This window comes from Astyanax mexicanus, chromosome 1 (genome assembly GCF_023375975.1).
Source record: "Astyanax mexicanus isolate ESR-SI-001 chromosome 1, AstMex3_surface, whole genome shotgun sequence".
NCBI classification, from domain to species: domain Eukaryota; kingdom Metazoa; phylum Chordata; class Actinopteri; order Characiformes; family Acestrorhamphidae; genus Astyanax; species Astyanax mexicanus.
Genome location: NC_064408.1, coordinates 126,284,873 through 126,301,521, shown reverse-complemented (window position 1 = coordinate 126,301,521; position 16,649 = coordinate 126,284,873). Strand labels below are relative to the sequence as shown.

At 38.7% G+C, this 16,649-nt stretch overlaps 1 protein-coding gene and 1 long non-coding RNA gene across 3 annotated transcripts in view; one reads left to right on the top strand and one right to left on the bottom strand.

Annotated features, from left to right (window-relative positions):
• The window catches only part of LOC125784808 (NLR family CARD domain-containing protein 3-like), a 163,691-nt gene that overhangs the window by 5,812 nt on the left and 141,230 nt on the right, over positions 1-16,649 (top strand). The window lies entirely within an intron of this gene.
• Positions 2,216-16,649, bottom strand: part of LOC125784819 (uncharacterized) — a 152,483-nt gene continuing 138,049 nt past the window's right edge. Inside the window, exon 3 of the long non-coding RNA XR_007427417.1 lies at positions 2,216-2,297. This is a non-coding gene — a long non-coding RNA (uncharacterized LOC125784819). The remainder of the gene's footprint in view (positions 2,298-16,649) is intronic.

Sequence of the window (16,649 nt, the reverse complement as noted above, 5' to 3'; positions counted from 1 at the left end):
TGTGAAAACAGTAATCGCACTCGGGTGCGGATCAAAAGAACCGAACCGAGACCAGCTAGAGGAGGTGGATAACGTTAATTACCACAGCTGTGAACAAACACTGTCTCCATGCTCGCGCCGTCTGCGCTGTATTCACCGCTCACAGCCGCGTGATTCTGTTTATTATGTATAAATCTGCGCTGCACGAAGAAACACAAAATCTTCTCTTAATCTTCTTAATTTTTTATATCTATTTTTTCTATAAAAAAATGGTGAAAAGGAAAAGCTATTTATATATTTATTTTTCTATTTAAAAAAAAACAAATGGTGAAAAGGAAAAGCATAGATTTGTTTGCTTTATTGCTATCTGTGCTTTAAATAAATCTGACATTGTTTATTATTAAACAAATTGATTTATTGCTTCTGTTTGTTGAAAAATACTTGAGAAGACATTAAAAAATCGCATTTTAAATCGCAATCGCAATTTATAGATAAAAAATTGCAATTAGATTATTTTCCAAAATTGTTCAGCCCTACAACCAACAACTATATTATAGCAACACCCTATAAATCAGATGAAACCATGTATTCTGTGCCATCATTCTGCATTTCCTTTAGGAAATGAACTTCATATATTTGATCAGTTACTGTCTGGTATTCTTTATTTGATTTCTCTTGTGTTGTTTCTAAGATGCATCCAGGAACAAAATGATAATTCATGCTTTTGTTATTATTGTAGTTTTTGTTATAATAAATATCAGTTGTATGTGTAGATGTGAGCTGCTATATCAGCTTATTTATTCCTGTAGATCACAGTGTGGATTTTCTATTTGTCCACAGAAAGAAGAAGAAAATAATAAACAGGGAAAAACTGGAACAAATATTCGAGGTTAGTCCTAAACCGTATATACAACTGGGATCTCCCTGATTTCTTTTATTTTTCAGTTTATTTTCAATTTAAGGTGAACATTTGTAATTGGTCTATCATAACTGTAATATTGTTAATATTAAGACCAGAGCATCTATAACTCCTCCCCTCCTCAGATTGATCTCTTTCTGATGTTCAGATTGTTCAGATCATCTGTCTCAGCACTGTAACAGCTTTAGTGATTCTGTGATGTTTGTTCTTTATCAGAAGCTGCAGCAGAAGTTTATCTCTCTAGTGAAAAACGAGCTGAACACATTCAAGAGACTCCTGAGTTCAGATTACCCAGCATGCTCTGAGGGAGAGGTGGAGGATGATCAAAGGGAGGGGGTGCTGAAGATCACACTGCATATCCTGAGGAACATGAAGCAGACAGACCTCGCCAACACACTAGAGAGCCGTAAGAGTTACTATTGGTATTAACCTGGTGCTAATTTATTTCTTTAGAGCTGATTTTCAAAGAGAATAAAAAATGTATTGCAGTATAAAAGACAACATACTGCAATCTTTATTATGAAATTATTTATTTACTGTATCACAGAGTTGTTCTACAGTGTCTTTAATGCTTGATTACAGCTGATTACATTTTCCTTATTGTCTTTCCCTATAATCAGAATTGGCCCCAGCATGTCAACAAAAGCTCAAATCCAAACTGAGGGAAAAATATCAGAGAATTAATGAAGGAATCTCAGCTCAGGTAAAGTCAGCACTTCTGAATGAGATCTACACAGAGCTCTTCATCACAGAGGGAGGAGGTGGAGACATCAATCAGGAACATGAGGTAAAGCAGATTGAAGCTGCATCCAGGAAAAGGCCAACAGAGGAAAGACCAATCAAATGTAACGACATTTTTAAACCCTTACCAGAACAGAACCAGCCCATCAAAACTGTACTGACTAAAGGAGTTGCTGGAATTGGAAAAACAGTCTCAGTGCAGAAGTTCATTCTGGACTGGACTGTAGGAGAAGTAAATCAGGATGTTCTCTTCATATTTCCACTTCCTTTTAGAGAACTGAATCTGATGAAGGAGACGAAGCTCAGTCTGGTGAATCTTCTTCAGCGCTTCTTCCCAGAAACACAAGATTTAAAACCAAGACATTATAAGAGCTATAAGATCATGTTCATCTTTGATGGTCTGGATGAGTGTCGACTTCCTCTGGATTTCCAGAACAATGAGAACTTGGTGGAAATAGAAGAGCAAACCTCAGTGGATGTTCTGCTGACGAACCTCATCAAGGGGAATCTGCTTCCCTCTGCTCTCCTCTGGATCACCTCTCGACCAGCAGCGGTCAGTCAGATCCCTCCTGAGTGTGTTCACCAGGTAACAGAAGTGCGGGGTTTCAGTGACCCTCAGAAAGAGGAGTACTTCAAGAAGAGGATCAGGGATGAGGACCTGGCCAACAAAGTCTTCTCACACATCAGGTCTTCAAGAAGCCTCTACATCATGTGCCACATACCGGTCTTCTGCTGGATTACAGCCACTGTTCTAGAGAGAATGCTGAGTGAAGCTGAGGGTGGAGAAACCCCCAAAACCCTGACACAGATGTTCACACGCTTCCTGATCTTTCAGATCAAACACAAGAGCCAGAAGTACAGTGGGAAAAGTGAAACTGATCCTCAGCAGACTAGAGAAAGTATCCTGGCTCTGGGGAAACTTGCGTTCCAGCAGCTGGAGAAAGGAAACCTGATTTTCTATGAGGAAGATCTAAGAGAGAGTGGCATCGATATTAGAGAAGTATCAGTGTACTCAGGAGTGTGTACCCAGATCTTCAGACAGGAACATGAACTGCTGGACCTGGGGAAGGTCTTCAGCTTTGTACATCTGAGTATTCAGGAGTTCCTCGCTGCTTTATATGCATTTCTCTATTTCAACACTAAGGATCGGAATATGCAAACCACAGAACAGCAAACCACTGGACTATCTGAGCTTTTCAGCAGGAAATCGATGAATGACTTCCTCAGCAGTGCTGTGGATAAAGCCTTACAGAGTGAGAGTGGACATCTGGACCTGTTCCTTCGCTTCCTTCTGGGTCTCTCACTGGAGTCTAATCAGACTCTGTTACGATTCATACTGACACAGAAAGAGAAGAGCTCTCACAGCAATGAGGAAACAGTCAAATACATCAAGAAGAAGATTGAGGAGAACTCATCTCCAGAGAAATCCATCAATCTGTTCCACTGTCTGAATGAACTGGATGATCATTCTCTAGTGCAGGAAGTGCAGAAATACCTGAGTGGAGGTGACCGTCGTCTTCATCAGGCCAGCCTCTCTCCTGCTCAGTGGTCAGCTCTGGTGTTTGTGTTGGTGAATTCAGAAGAAGAGCTTGAGGAGTTTAACCTCAGTAAATATGATCCATCAGAGAAGTGTTTTCTGAGGCTGCTGCCAGTAGTTAAAATATCCAAAAGAGCTTTGTGAGTATTTTTATTCAGGCATTCACAGTTTTCATTAAATCACTGGTGAATATGTATTAATCACAATGTTTTATATTAGTAGATACAGTAGATATTTATTAAATTATTGTTTTAGATATCAGGCAAACACCATAATCCCAACGTAACACCAACATGAGACACAGCACCAATCCAAATTCCACTTCGACAGTTTACAATGAACACACAGCAGTTTTATCCTCAGTGACTAAATGTCTGGCTGCTGATTTGATTATAAAGTTGTTAGTTTGGAGATATTTTACTGTGGAAATGCTAAAATGCTACACTTTACTTGGAAATTGAACAAAGCCAGCATGCTAAGGGCAAGTACTCTGCATTCCACAGTTACAGTTTAATCAAGCATCTTCCGATGGTTAGCAAGATAGCGTTACAGTAATTTCAGTCTGTCAATGAGTAAGCTACTAAAGTTAGCTGTTGATTTGAGTAAAATGAGTGCTGATAAAACTGCTGATACATAATTAACCTTTTCAATCAGCTGAAAGAAACAAACATTCATGCTTTCTAGAAAACCCCAAAACTTAAAGGGATTACAGAGAAGTAGCTCACCCAATAACCAGTTACTGTCTTTAATGGAAAATTAATTAATTTTAAAGCATTTTAAAGTACTTACAGGCCAGGTTATAATCTGTTACTCTGTGTATGTATGTGTCAAATAAAAATATAATATTTTGTTACAGTATTCCCTCTTTTAATATCTGATAGTATAAATATAAAAAAAAAACCTTATTGTTATCTAATGAATAATATCAGATAATCTATAAAGGAGGTCACTGGGAGGTCTTGCACTAATCAGATACAGAGACTAAAGTTTGGATGTATATGAGGCTTTGGGGTTGACTCATCTAGATTAAGCCTGGTTTGCTGGAATTTCTGATTTTTTTGTATAAAACACAGATCTGAATTTAATAACCAATAAATAAATGGAGGGAGAAAGTAAATGGTGGCAGGTTAAAAAAGCACCCAATAAACTTCACTCTTCGTCTCTTTTAACTCATAATCTGTCCCAGAACTTGAGCTGCCCTCACTGTAAACTGTTTTCTAATGGGTAACTCTAGCTTTCTGCATGATTACTATCTCTGTATAAAGAAACACCAGTCCATCTCACAGATACTGTATTTCACAGTTTCATTTTGTGTTCTATTTGTATGTCAGTTAAAATATTCTTTTAGATCAGGACACCATGAAGAATAGAGTGTGTTTGTATAATTACACCTTTATTTTGATAAATGCTATGGTATCTGGTGTTGTCGTTTGGTTTTTCAGTCTTGAACATAGAAATAGATCCGGATGTTTGTTTGTCTGATCATAAACCCATTCTGTTTGACCTTTCTATTCCATGCTCTCCTCTTAAGAGCAGTCAGCCTGTCTTCTGCACACGCTCTATTACACCCTCTACAGCCAGTCAGTTTTCGGCTGCCTATATTACCTCTCCCGTGGTTCCTGCGATCGAGAACCCGCCTTTGGGTACAAGTACAGATGAGCTAACTGATCTCTTTAATTCTGCGTGTACTGCCATCATCAATCAAATTGCTCCATTAAAAACCAGACGTGTTAAACTAAAGTCACAGAAATGGCTAAATAATGATACTCGGGCACTCAGACAGCAGTGTAGGAAGGCAGAACGGAAATGGAAGAGAGACCGCCTTCAAATTTCTTATCAGATTCTTAAAGAATGTCTAAAGAACTATCAACATGGCGTCAAAGTAGCCAGAGCACATTATTTTTCTGACATCATTGCTAGGCATTCCCACAGTCCTAAAGTTCTTTTCAATACAATTAATACAGTGCTGCACCCCACTATTTCGCCGATCACTGGAGCTACTACTGAAATTTGTGATAGTTTTATGAGGTTTTTTATTTCCAAAATTGACGGTCTGCGGTCTCAAACAGTTTCTGCAGTCCCTGATCCCTCTGTTTCACTTACACCTCCTGCTTATTTTAGCCAGTTCGAGCCTGTGTCAGTATTAGACCTGACTCAGTTTATCTTGCACATGAAGCCAACCACGTGCTGCCTGGATGCATTCCCCACGCCGTTTCTTAACGATGTTTTGTCATCTCTCGGCCCCAGCATTCAGTCCGTAATAAATAGCAGTCTTACCAGTGGTGTCGTCCCTTCCTCCTTTAAACATGCAGTTGTTCACCCTCTTTTAAAAAAACCTGGCCTAGATCTAACAATTTTGGGGAATTTTAGACCAATTTCTAAGCTTCCTTTCTTGGCAAAAGTTTTAGAGAAAGTTGTCTTTCATCAACTGTGCTCTTATCTTAGCCAATTTAACATCCAGGACAAATTTCAGTCAGGTTTTAGAGCTCAGCATAGTACAGAGTCTGCTCTTCTTAAGGTTTTAAATGACCTTCTTTTAGCTGTGGATTCTGGGAATTGTGCTGTTCTTATTCTTTTAGATCTAAGCGCAGCCTTTGACACTATCGACCATACCATCCTGCTAGATCGTCTGAAGTTTGGTGTCGGCCTTCAGGGTGTAGCATTAAAGTGGTTCGCCTCATATTTAGAAAATCGCACTTTCTCTGTTAAGTTGGGTCAATCGTTCTCTTCCTTTTCTGCACCTATCACCTGTGGTGTTCCCCAGGGATCCATTCTGGGACCTATCCTTTTTTCCCTGTATATGCTTCCTCTGGGATCTATTTTCCAGAAGTACAACATCTCATACCATTGCTATGCAGATGATACACAAATTTATCTTCCACTTAATCCAAGAAAAAACTGTTCTTTGCGTCTCATATTTGATTGTTTGAGGGATGTTGAATGCTGGATGTCAAAAAATTTCCTCAAGCTAAACCAAGACAAAACTGACATTATTATCTTTGGAAATCCTGACGCGGCTAGTGTTATAGCTAATGATCTGGGGCCTTTGAGTACCAATGTACATGACCATGTAAGAAACCTTGGTTTCGATTTTGATACCAACCTAAATTTCGACAAACAAATTAGCACAGTTGTTCGAGGTAGTTTTTATCACCTTAGAAACATAGCTAAGCTCAAAAGCATTCTGTCTTTTAGGGACTTGGAAACAATTATACATGCTTTTATCTCCTCTCGTGTCGACTATTGTAACTCACTGTACCTGGGTATCTGTCAGTCGAGCCTGTCACGTCTGCAGTTGGTCCAAAATGCAGCTGCACGGCTCCTGACTGGTACCAAGAAAAGGGAGAGCATCACCCCTGTACTGGCTTCATTGCACTGGCTTCCAGTAAAATACCGGGTGGATTTCAAAGTTTTATTGTTTGTTTTTAAAGCTCTTCATGGTTTGGCTCCGATTTACATTTCTGATCTCCTTTTCCGTCGCTCGACCCCTCGTGTTTTACGCTCCTCCAACCAGTTGTGTCTAGATGTTCCTCGGTCTCGGCTGAAATTCAAAGGTGACCGGGCGTTTTCTATAGCCGCTCCAAGACTTTGGAATAATCTTCCACTTTTTATAAAAGAATCGGCCACAGTGGATATTTTTAAGTCTAATTTGAAAACCTATTTGTTCTCTCAGGCATTTGGATCCTGAGCGGAGTTTGATGATGTTAGTTGTTGTTCTGTCTTGGTCTATCTTGGTTTTTAAATTAGGTTGTGTTATTTGATCTTATTGTACAGCACTTTGGTCGGCACTTTGTGTCTTTTAAATGTGCTTTATAAATAAAGCTGACTTGACTTGACTTGACTTGTATGAATAACGCTGTTATTTTCCATTTTCATTTAAGTGTATTTTTAAGTAAAATCTGTTTATTCTTATATTATAGACTAGCTTCATGTAATCTTGGAGTAAAGACGTGTGAAAGTCTGGAATCAGTTTTAAAGCTGGAAAACTCCTCACTGATAGAACTGGATCTCAGTAACAACAACCTGCAGGATTCAGGAGTGGAGCTGCTCTCTGCTGGACTGAAGAGTTCACACTGTAAACTGCAGACTCTCAGGTCAGTGTTTCTGTCGCTTTATTTTAAACAGACTAAAGGGAAATAGGAGTCACGTCTTAACTGAAAGTAATGCATAGAGTGGGTGCTGGATTGATGAGGTTATATCTCTGTATTTAGGGATTAATGTCAATATTTTTGCATAGATTTTACTGTGATTTAACAGTTGTGTCCACGCTTCCTGTCTTCTTTATTCCTGCTTAAGTTGTTTTATCCACATTTCTATCTGATCTTAACAAAACCTCAAGTAACTCTGGCTTTGTCTAAACTGCAGATAAATGTGTCCCAAATCTTGTTTTAATATAGGTGTCATTTGTGAGGCAGTGTGAATATTAAAAAAATCACACTAAACACTAAAATATGGATTTAGGCCACTTTCCCTCTGCAGTATGAGCAGAAATAATGACATAGTAGTATAATACAGGACAAATCCTGCACCTAACAACTGGGGTTATACATAGAGCTCAGCCAGGATCTACTACTCACTCAACTAACAACAATAGCCAAAACCACCACAATCTGATATTGTTAAGAAATATGATATGTTAAGAAAATCACCAAAATGTGTTATTTAAACTTTGTGTTTATTGTAAAATCTTTTGTGTTTATATCACATTTTTCAGATTAGCTTTGTGTAATCTTCAATTGAAGATGTGTGAAACTTTGGCATCAGTTTTAAAGTTGGAAAACTCCTCCCTGAAAGAGCTGGATCTCAGTAACAATGATCTGCAGGATTCAGGAGTGGAGCTGCTCTCTGCTGGACTGGAGAGTTTAGACTGTAAACTGCAGATTCTCAGGTGAGTTGGTTCAGTTTGAAATTATAAGTGTTAAAATATGTTATTTAAAGCTTTAACGAGATACTTATATATCAAATCACACAATAGGAAGCTTCTACTCAAGGCCAGAGTACACCAGTCAATCAAATGTGAACTCTGTTTGCAGTCATCTTTAGGATGTCCATACTAATATATTTTTTAAGTAGGCACACACTAATCACAAATGTTTTGAAGAAAATCATAAATTTACTTGCAGATGCTCTTAAATAGCTTTGCTGAACATGTCCTCTACAGTGATATGCAGGATTAATCACTCTAGCTTCCAAAAAAAAAGTTTAACCCCGTTGAAGAATATAATCTGTAGCCCGTAAGAGCATGAGCTGCATATAGATGTAGGTGACAGTAAAATTGATCAGCTGTGGAACTGGAGCTTTCTGTTTAATAGTTAATTTATATTCTGTTACTATTGTGTTTTATCTTGTTTCTTTACCCTTCATCCACATCTCTATAACTACACAATCCAGTACAATCAGGAAAACAGGACGAGTCCACCTACTTCCTTGCAATAATTATTGTTCTGTCTCTTGGAAAGCTTCACTTTTTAAGTCCTAATAAAACCACAGTTAGCTAGTTTTCAACCTTATATTCAGTTCTTAATCCAGCCTACTGACACTGAGCTAAAAACCAAAAGTGTATTTACATGTTTTATGTACATATATATATACATATACATATACATATACATATATAGATATATACACATTTCTTTTTGTCATACTAACATTTTTCAGATCAAATAAAACCTTTCATGATCAAATAAACTTTAATATCAAACAAATATAACCTATAAATATGAACAAGCACGTTTTGAATGATAATTTCATTATTTAAGGGGAAAAACTCCAAACCAATCTAGCCCTTTGTAAAAAAAAAAAAGTATCCCCCCCCCCCCCCACACACAAATTAATTGTGACTAATCACATTTTTGGAAAGCTGAGTTACATTTACCTAACCACAACCAGGCTGGATTATTGTACAATAAATTCAGAAATCCCTTAAATAGAACTGTCTAACAACATGAAGCAGATAAAAGATCTCAAAAAGCAGCACATCTTGCCCTGATCTGAAGAAATTCAAAAACAGATAAGAAAACAAAGTCATTACTCTGAAAAAGGAGGTCCCAAAAAACCTAGAACAACATTTAAAGAACTGCAGGTCTCACTCGCCTCAGTTAAGATCAGTGTTAATGATTCAATAATAAGAAAAAGACTGGGTGAAAATGGTCACAATGGGAGAGTTCCAAGATAAAAAACACTGCTGACCAAAAATAACACAACGACCCGTCTCACATTTACCAACAAACATCTTAATGATCTCCAGGACTTTGGGTAAATATTTTTTTGACTGAAGAGACAAAAGTGTTTTTTTTTTGGAAAGTCCCGTAACTTCTGGTGTAAAACCAGCACATAATTTCAGATAAAGAACATCATACTGAACGTAAAACATGGTGGTGGTAGTATGATGGTCAGAGTCTGCGTTGCTGCTTTAGGACCTGCCCAACTTGCTGTAAGAGACAATCCTGAAAGAATATCTGGCCATCTGTTCGTGACCTCAAGCTCAGATGTTTTCAGGTTCGACAGCAGGACATGGCTTTGGAGGTTTTGGAGTGGCTAAGTGGCTAAGCTGATATTAAACAGGACATTTATGCTCAAAAACCCTCCTTGACTTTATTTGTTGCCGCCAAGGGCATCCACTAAGGTATTAGATTTAGAGCAGCAAACACTTTTTCACACAGGGTTATACATGCTTTTTTACATATAAAAAAGGTAAAATAAGTAATTGAATGCGACTTCTTCAAATTAGAAATCATGGAGGGGTCTGAAACTTTTATCTTAGGTGCACGTCCACTATGAGAGATATAATCTAAAAAAAAAAAGTATAATTTTTTAATTAACATCTGTCAATCACCAAAAATTCTGGGCCTCAAAGACCTGTTAGTCCGCCTCCACAAATTAAAAGCACCTGTTTGAGGTCGTTAGCTGCATAAAGACACCTGTCCACCCCACACAATCAGTAAGACTCAAATACAAAACAGGCACCAAATTTCCTTTGACTTTTCTGTACTCTGTAGTACTGAGACATTTCAGTCAGTGCTTTTTCAGTATTGAATTTTAACACCTATCCCTAATCGAAATTGACTCAGAGCTCAGTTTTAACAGCCATATCAAATCAATTATCAATTCAGCTTTATACTTCCTGAAAAACAGTAAGATTTAAATACTTTATGAAGGCAAATCTAGAAAAACTCATTCACGCCTTTATTTCTAGTAGATAAGATTACTGTAACAGCTTCCTCACTGGCCTCCCCAAACATCTGTCAGACAACTGCAGCTTATTCAGTACGCTGCTGCCAGAATACTAACCAGGACAAAGAGGCAGGGACGTGTAACTCCAGTGCTCATATCATACAATCAGCTGGAGAATAAAGTTTAAAATACTGCTCCTTTTCTATGAAGCACTAAAAAGGTTTTTACCAACGTAAATCTCTGATATGCTGGAGAAATACTGCCCTGTTAGACTCCTCAGATCAGTAGAGGCAGAACTGTTAACACTACCTAGAATTAGAACCAATGACGAGACATTATGCTGCAGTTGGAATAAACTCCCAGAAGCTGTGAGATGTTCTGCGTAGACTATAACCTCTAAAAAAACTGAAAACGTATCTATTTACCTGCGCCCAAACGTTTTATCTTTGTGCATTCTGGTAAACTCTTAGTACATGATTGTTCTTTTTTTTTCTCCTATGTCCTCCCCAGTTTGGGAGACCAGATACCCCATCCACACTAGTAATGCCCCCAACACTAGGATTCAAACCAGCACAAATGTCCTTTTGTTTTATTTATTTTTTTATTCAAATTCCTTATTAATTATTTTATTAGTTTTTGTTCTCAGTTTTCTTATAAATTCTAAGAAACTTTTTTTTATAATTGTTCTGCATTGTGTGTGAAATGTTTCTGTAAAACATAGAACTGATGGCATGTATGAAAGATACAATACAAATGAACTTGTCTTGACTAGTCACCAGTTAATTGCTAGCAGCTTAATTTATAAAGTAAAATAAGGGCTTTTCACTCTTTAAACTGACCAGTGCCGTTGATTTTTAAGGTCTGTCCTCAGAAAAAATTAGCTTTAAATGTACTGAAATTTCACGCAAAAAGCAAAACAATTTAAGAAAAAGGGGTGAGATGAACATAAACTAAATTACTTTAAAGATTCTGTTTTCCACATCAATAACACTGCTGTACTCTGAAAGTAAGCGGATAGTGTATTTTATAGAGCTGACTGTTCCGTTTGAAGACGAGGTAGATGGAGCTTATGAAAGGAAAAGGCTGAAGTATACAGACTTGGTGGCTGAGGTAAGAGAGCATGGGTGGCAAGCGTTAGAGTTGCACGGTACCGAAGGTTCGATTCTTTTTCGATACTACGTCATCAAAAACGATTCGGTTCTTTAGCGTTCGATGCTTTCGATACTGTATATAGCCCAGTCACTAGCTTCAAATGAGTCAAATTAGTAGGCGCGATTTGATTCAGTTCATAAGAAAACTGATTCACACTGCAGCAGTCGGTGTGGCAGGATTCAGATAAACTTAGTGTTCTGAACAAATGAATCGATTCATGCGCAAGCCAGCAGAGCAGCAGCGAGTGTAGAATGGCGACGGCTAAAATAACAGATGTCTCTCGTCCGCGACTTGTGGACAAAACGGGCACGAGGAGTGAAGTGTGGGAAAATAGTCTGAGATGTAGGCGTCTGTTTTTTATTTATATTTTTATTTTTAAATAAAATAAGGAAAATAACGAAAAGTGAAACTAAACTACTTTATTTATAAGCGCTGTTTTCACTCCCGCAGTTGTACAGCGGGGGGTGTTGTGCTGATTCTGTCCGCGAAGCGGGAGTCGGATTCAGTAGCGGATTCGGCACAAGCGCGGCGGCGCCTCGCGGTCCGCGGTGTTAGTTGTAAGCGCTCGCGCTAGCCGCAAAATACGACAGAAAACACTGAGGGAGCTGCAGGATTATGTGTGGGACTAGAATATGAGCACGAGAAGATAAAAGAGAACCTTTACCTATGAGTAGCTCACACCAGAACACGCAAATCTCTCTCTCTCTCTCGCTGTGTCTCTTTCTCTGTGTCTCTTTCTCTGTGTCTCTCTCTGTGTCTCTCTCTCTCACTCTCGCTGTGTCTCTTTCTCTGTGTCTCTCTCTCTCGCACGTGAACGCCTCCGCATTTGACCTGCAGCACTGTGTTTAGCTGTTCTTAAAAATCATTTTAATTAAATAATAGTTCTATGCTTCTGTGTTACAGTGTTATTTAACATAATTCTGATCATATTTCGCTCATTCATTTAGCAGACAAGCACCCTGATCTCTACAAAGAGCTGAGAAGTCGACAGGTTAGTGGAGTTAGTCAAGATACACTCTGTCTGTAGCTTTACTAAGATTTACTAGCGACTGCTAGTAAATCACGTTAACACGGAGAGGAGTGTGCAGGAGTTTTGTTTTGGACCCGTGGTTTTCTCTATTTCTCCATTATCCCATTGGCTGTGAAACATGAAAACAAGATGTTCACGTTTTCGCGTTTCCATCGCAAATCTGTGGTCAGGCACGTAGCCTGCTTGATCGTTACACTGAACATGGGCTTATTAAAAACGGTAAACGGTTGATTAATAAAACGGAGCAGTGAGTGTTAAAATGAACATAACATTGTAATGTTCTTCTGTCTCTTTATTTTCCTTATTCAGAACTTAACTTCTGCCCGCCCGTCAGGTTCACATAGTCAGGCTACCATTACCTCTGGTTTTAGTTTTTAGGAAGTGTTTAGATAATTATGTTATAGTTAAGGTTATAATAACGAAACTTGTTTTTTGTTCAAATGTTTCATTTTAGAATAAAAACGTTTGCACCGATTGTTCAGTGTTCAATCCAGTTCAGTCAAAAATAAACATTTTATGTTCAGATATTTTTATAGTTTTTTTTTTCTTCCAAGTATCGTTTTGGTATCGAGAATCGTGATACTACAGTTGGTATCGGTATCAAAGTCAAAATTTTGGTATCGTGACAACCCTAGCAAGCGTATATTAGACCGGTGGAGGTAGGTACTAGAGGCTTTGTTGCGAAGTCTGCCACAAGACTGCTGTCTGAATTCGGAATTGGAGGTCGTGTGCTGAGGACAGTAGTGAAGGAGTTGTCAGATGTAGCTGAAAGATCTAGTCAGTGGTTGTGGTTCAGAAGGGCTGAGGCTACGTGGGGAAGGGAATGAGTTTGTGCTTGGAGGGTGGTGGGTCTGGGACGCCAGACTTCACTGTTGAGCCTTCTGCAGGTGTCGTGGGCCTAATTCAGCGAAACACTGACGAAGGAAGGTGCCTACCTGAAGACCCCTGAGAAGAGCTTGCACTGAAGTTTGTGTTAGAGTTTGGATGAAGGGGATTGGTGTGGTCTTGCTGTTCTTGTAGTAATTTGTCTCATGAGTTTTTGCAGACGTCTGAGTACTTGGCAGTTGAGGCACGGACCATGAACATAGCTCGCTATGCTTCTGGATTCTTGTCGAGCCAGTATCAGATGGTAGTGGTTGCTGTGTTCTGCTCACGCAACTTATAATGTCATTTATTGTGTGTGATTGTGCTTAGGTAGGGTGCTGTGGTTAGTGTGTTGTTGCCATAGATTAAGGAAGTGAGCTTAGATTAAGGAGGGATTCTGTTTGTTCATTGGTTATTTTTCGGTAGGTCTGTTACTTGGCAGTTGAGGCGATGGACCATGAACATAGTGTTAGGCTGTGCTTCTGGATCCTTGTCGAGCCAGTATCAGATTGTGGTGGTTTTGGCTATTGTTGTTAGTTGAGTGAGTAGTAGATCCTGGCTGAGCCCTATGCATAACCCCAGCTGTTAGGTGCAGGATTTGACAATTTCCTGTATTATATTACTAATTACAATATTTACAAAGTTTAAGAGGATTCATGACTCATTTTCCAGTGTTCCTAGAGACTAGAGTAGTTTGTTGTGTTTTCTGTTTAATACAGAATTGTATAATCTCTCTCTCAGTCTGCCTCTGTCACTCTTTCTCTCTCTGTTAATAACTTACTCTAATTTTCTCTCTCTTTAGATTATCTGGGTGTATGATCACAGAAAAAGGCTGTTCTTCTCTGGCTTCAGCTCTTAATTCAAACCCCTCCCACCTGAAAGAGCTGGATCTGACCTACAACCACCCAGGAGAGTCAGGAGAGAAGCTGCTTTCTGCCAGACTGGAGGATCCACACTACTCACTGGAGACACTCAGGTTTGAAGAAGTACTCAGGGGGAAGATTCAGGTGTGCTGCAGATGTTAGATAGAGTGATGAGGGTCAGTTAGAGATAAAAAAAGAGAGTCCAGTGTTACCCTGTGTTAGAATGAGCTACATTTTCTCAGTTAAATTAATATATTTTAATAATAAAGTGCACAGTGCATATACAGATGTGGTGTATTCAGCCTTTTGTTGTGAATTTTGTATTATAAACTAAAATTATATTATAAGATGAAAGCAACTCATATTATCCAGCTTCAGATCATCACTAGGAATAATAATCAGGATCAGGGTTTGTCCATAGACAGAACATAAAGATTAAAGTTCTGGACTACAGAGTTCGTAGCGTGATGAACCCTCAATGTACGTTATTCATAAATCACAGTGTTTCAGGTGTTAATAAAATGGATTGAGCTCATCAGAGTTTAGAGTAAAGTGAAGTCCACATGTTTGTTGGTTAAAAGTTGAAGACTCCATGTTTCCTTTGTAGCTGGATCTTTATGGTTCAGTCTTTACTTCTTCACCTGTTCTAAACAGAGACCCTATAATTCTCCCTCACGCCCCCTAGAGGCTGGGAATAAAAGAAGAAGCTAAAGTGTGACAGCATATTGAATCTGTTATTAGATATTAAAATTTAAATCTGATGCTCTGGTTTCCTCTAATTGTGTTAATGGTGTTATAAAGGAGTGGGTGTTTCTTCTTAAGGATTAACGTTAATTATTGTGTATCAGGAAAATCCAGAACTTCATATTCCTTCACCATGTTCACTAATATAAACCCAGCGAGAGAAACTCTCACTCACTCTCACACCCTGCTGATCTGTGTGTGTGTATGTGTCTGTGTGTGTGTGTGTTTAGAATGGAACATGGAGGCGAAATAAGAATCAAACCTGGATTAAAGAAATGTAAGTTTTCTCTCACACACACACAACACTCACACACACAACACTCACACACACTACACTCACACACACACAACACTCACACACACACTACACACACACACACTACACTCACACACACACAACACACACACACACACACACTATACGTACATTACATTACATTTCACTTTTAAATGATGGAATCAGCAAAAGCTCATCCTCTTCTTTATCTTCTACAATATTTGATGAACTCATCTTAGGTTTATTGAACTGAACTGAGTTTTATCTCTGTCTGAACTCAGTTTCTCGATGTGATTTTTTATTTCTAAAACTGTACGATTAGAGAGAGAATGAGTGAGAATGAGCTTCAGCTGCATCTGTCGCTGTTCAAATACAACAAACCATTCAAACGTGCAGTGTGAGTTATCCACAACGCTCTCCATTAAAATAATCACACAGTGTACGCTAGAGTTAAGATCAGACCCAAAGAATCCAGCCCGACCCATAAACTGTCATTATGAACCCGAGCCTGATTTAAACCCCACATTTCTTCATGAGTAAAAAGTTAAAACTGAGCGTTTTAAAAACTTTTTCAGGCTTTTTAAATGAGCGAAATCTGTTCAGAATTATGTAAATTAACATTACAACACTGAAGAAGCAAAGACCTATTATTAAATAACAATATTTATTAATAACATACACACACTACATACACTACACACAGTACACACTCACATACACACACTACACACACTACACACACTACACACTCACATACACACACTACACACTACACACACTACACACTCACATACACACACTACACACACTACACACTCACATACACACACTACACACACTACACACTCACATACACACACTACACACTCACACTACACACACTACACACTCACATACACACACTACACACTCACATACACACACTACACACACTACACATACACACTACTCACACTACACACAGTACACACTACACATACACACACTACACACTCACATACACACACTACACACACTACACACTACACACTCACATACACACACTATACACTACACACTCACATACACACACTACACACACTACACACACTACACACTCACATACACACTACACACTCACATACACACACTACACACTACACACACTACACACTCACATACACACACTACACACACTACACACTCACATACACACACTACACACTCACTTACACACACTACACACTCACATACACACACTACACACAGTACACACTCACTACACACACTACACACTCACATACACACACTACACACTCACATACACACACTACACACTCACATACACACACTACACACTCACATACACACACTACACACTCATATACACA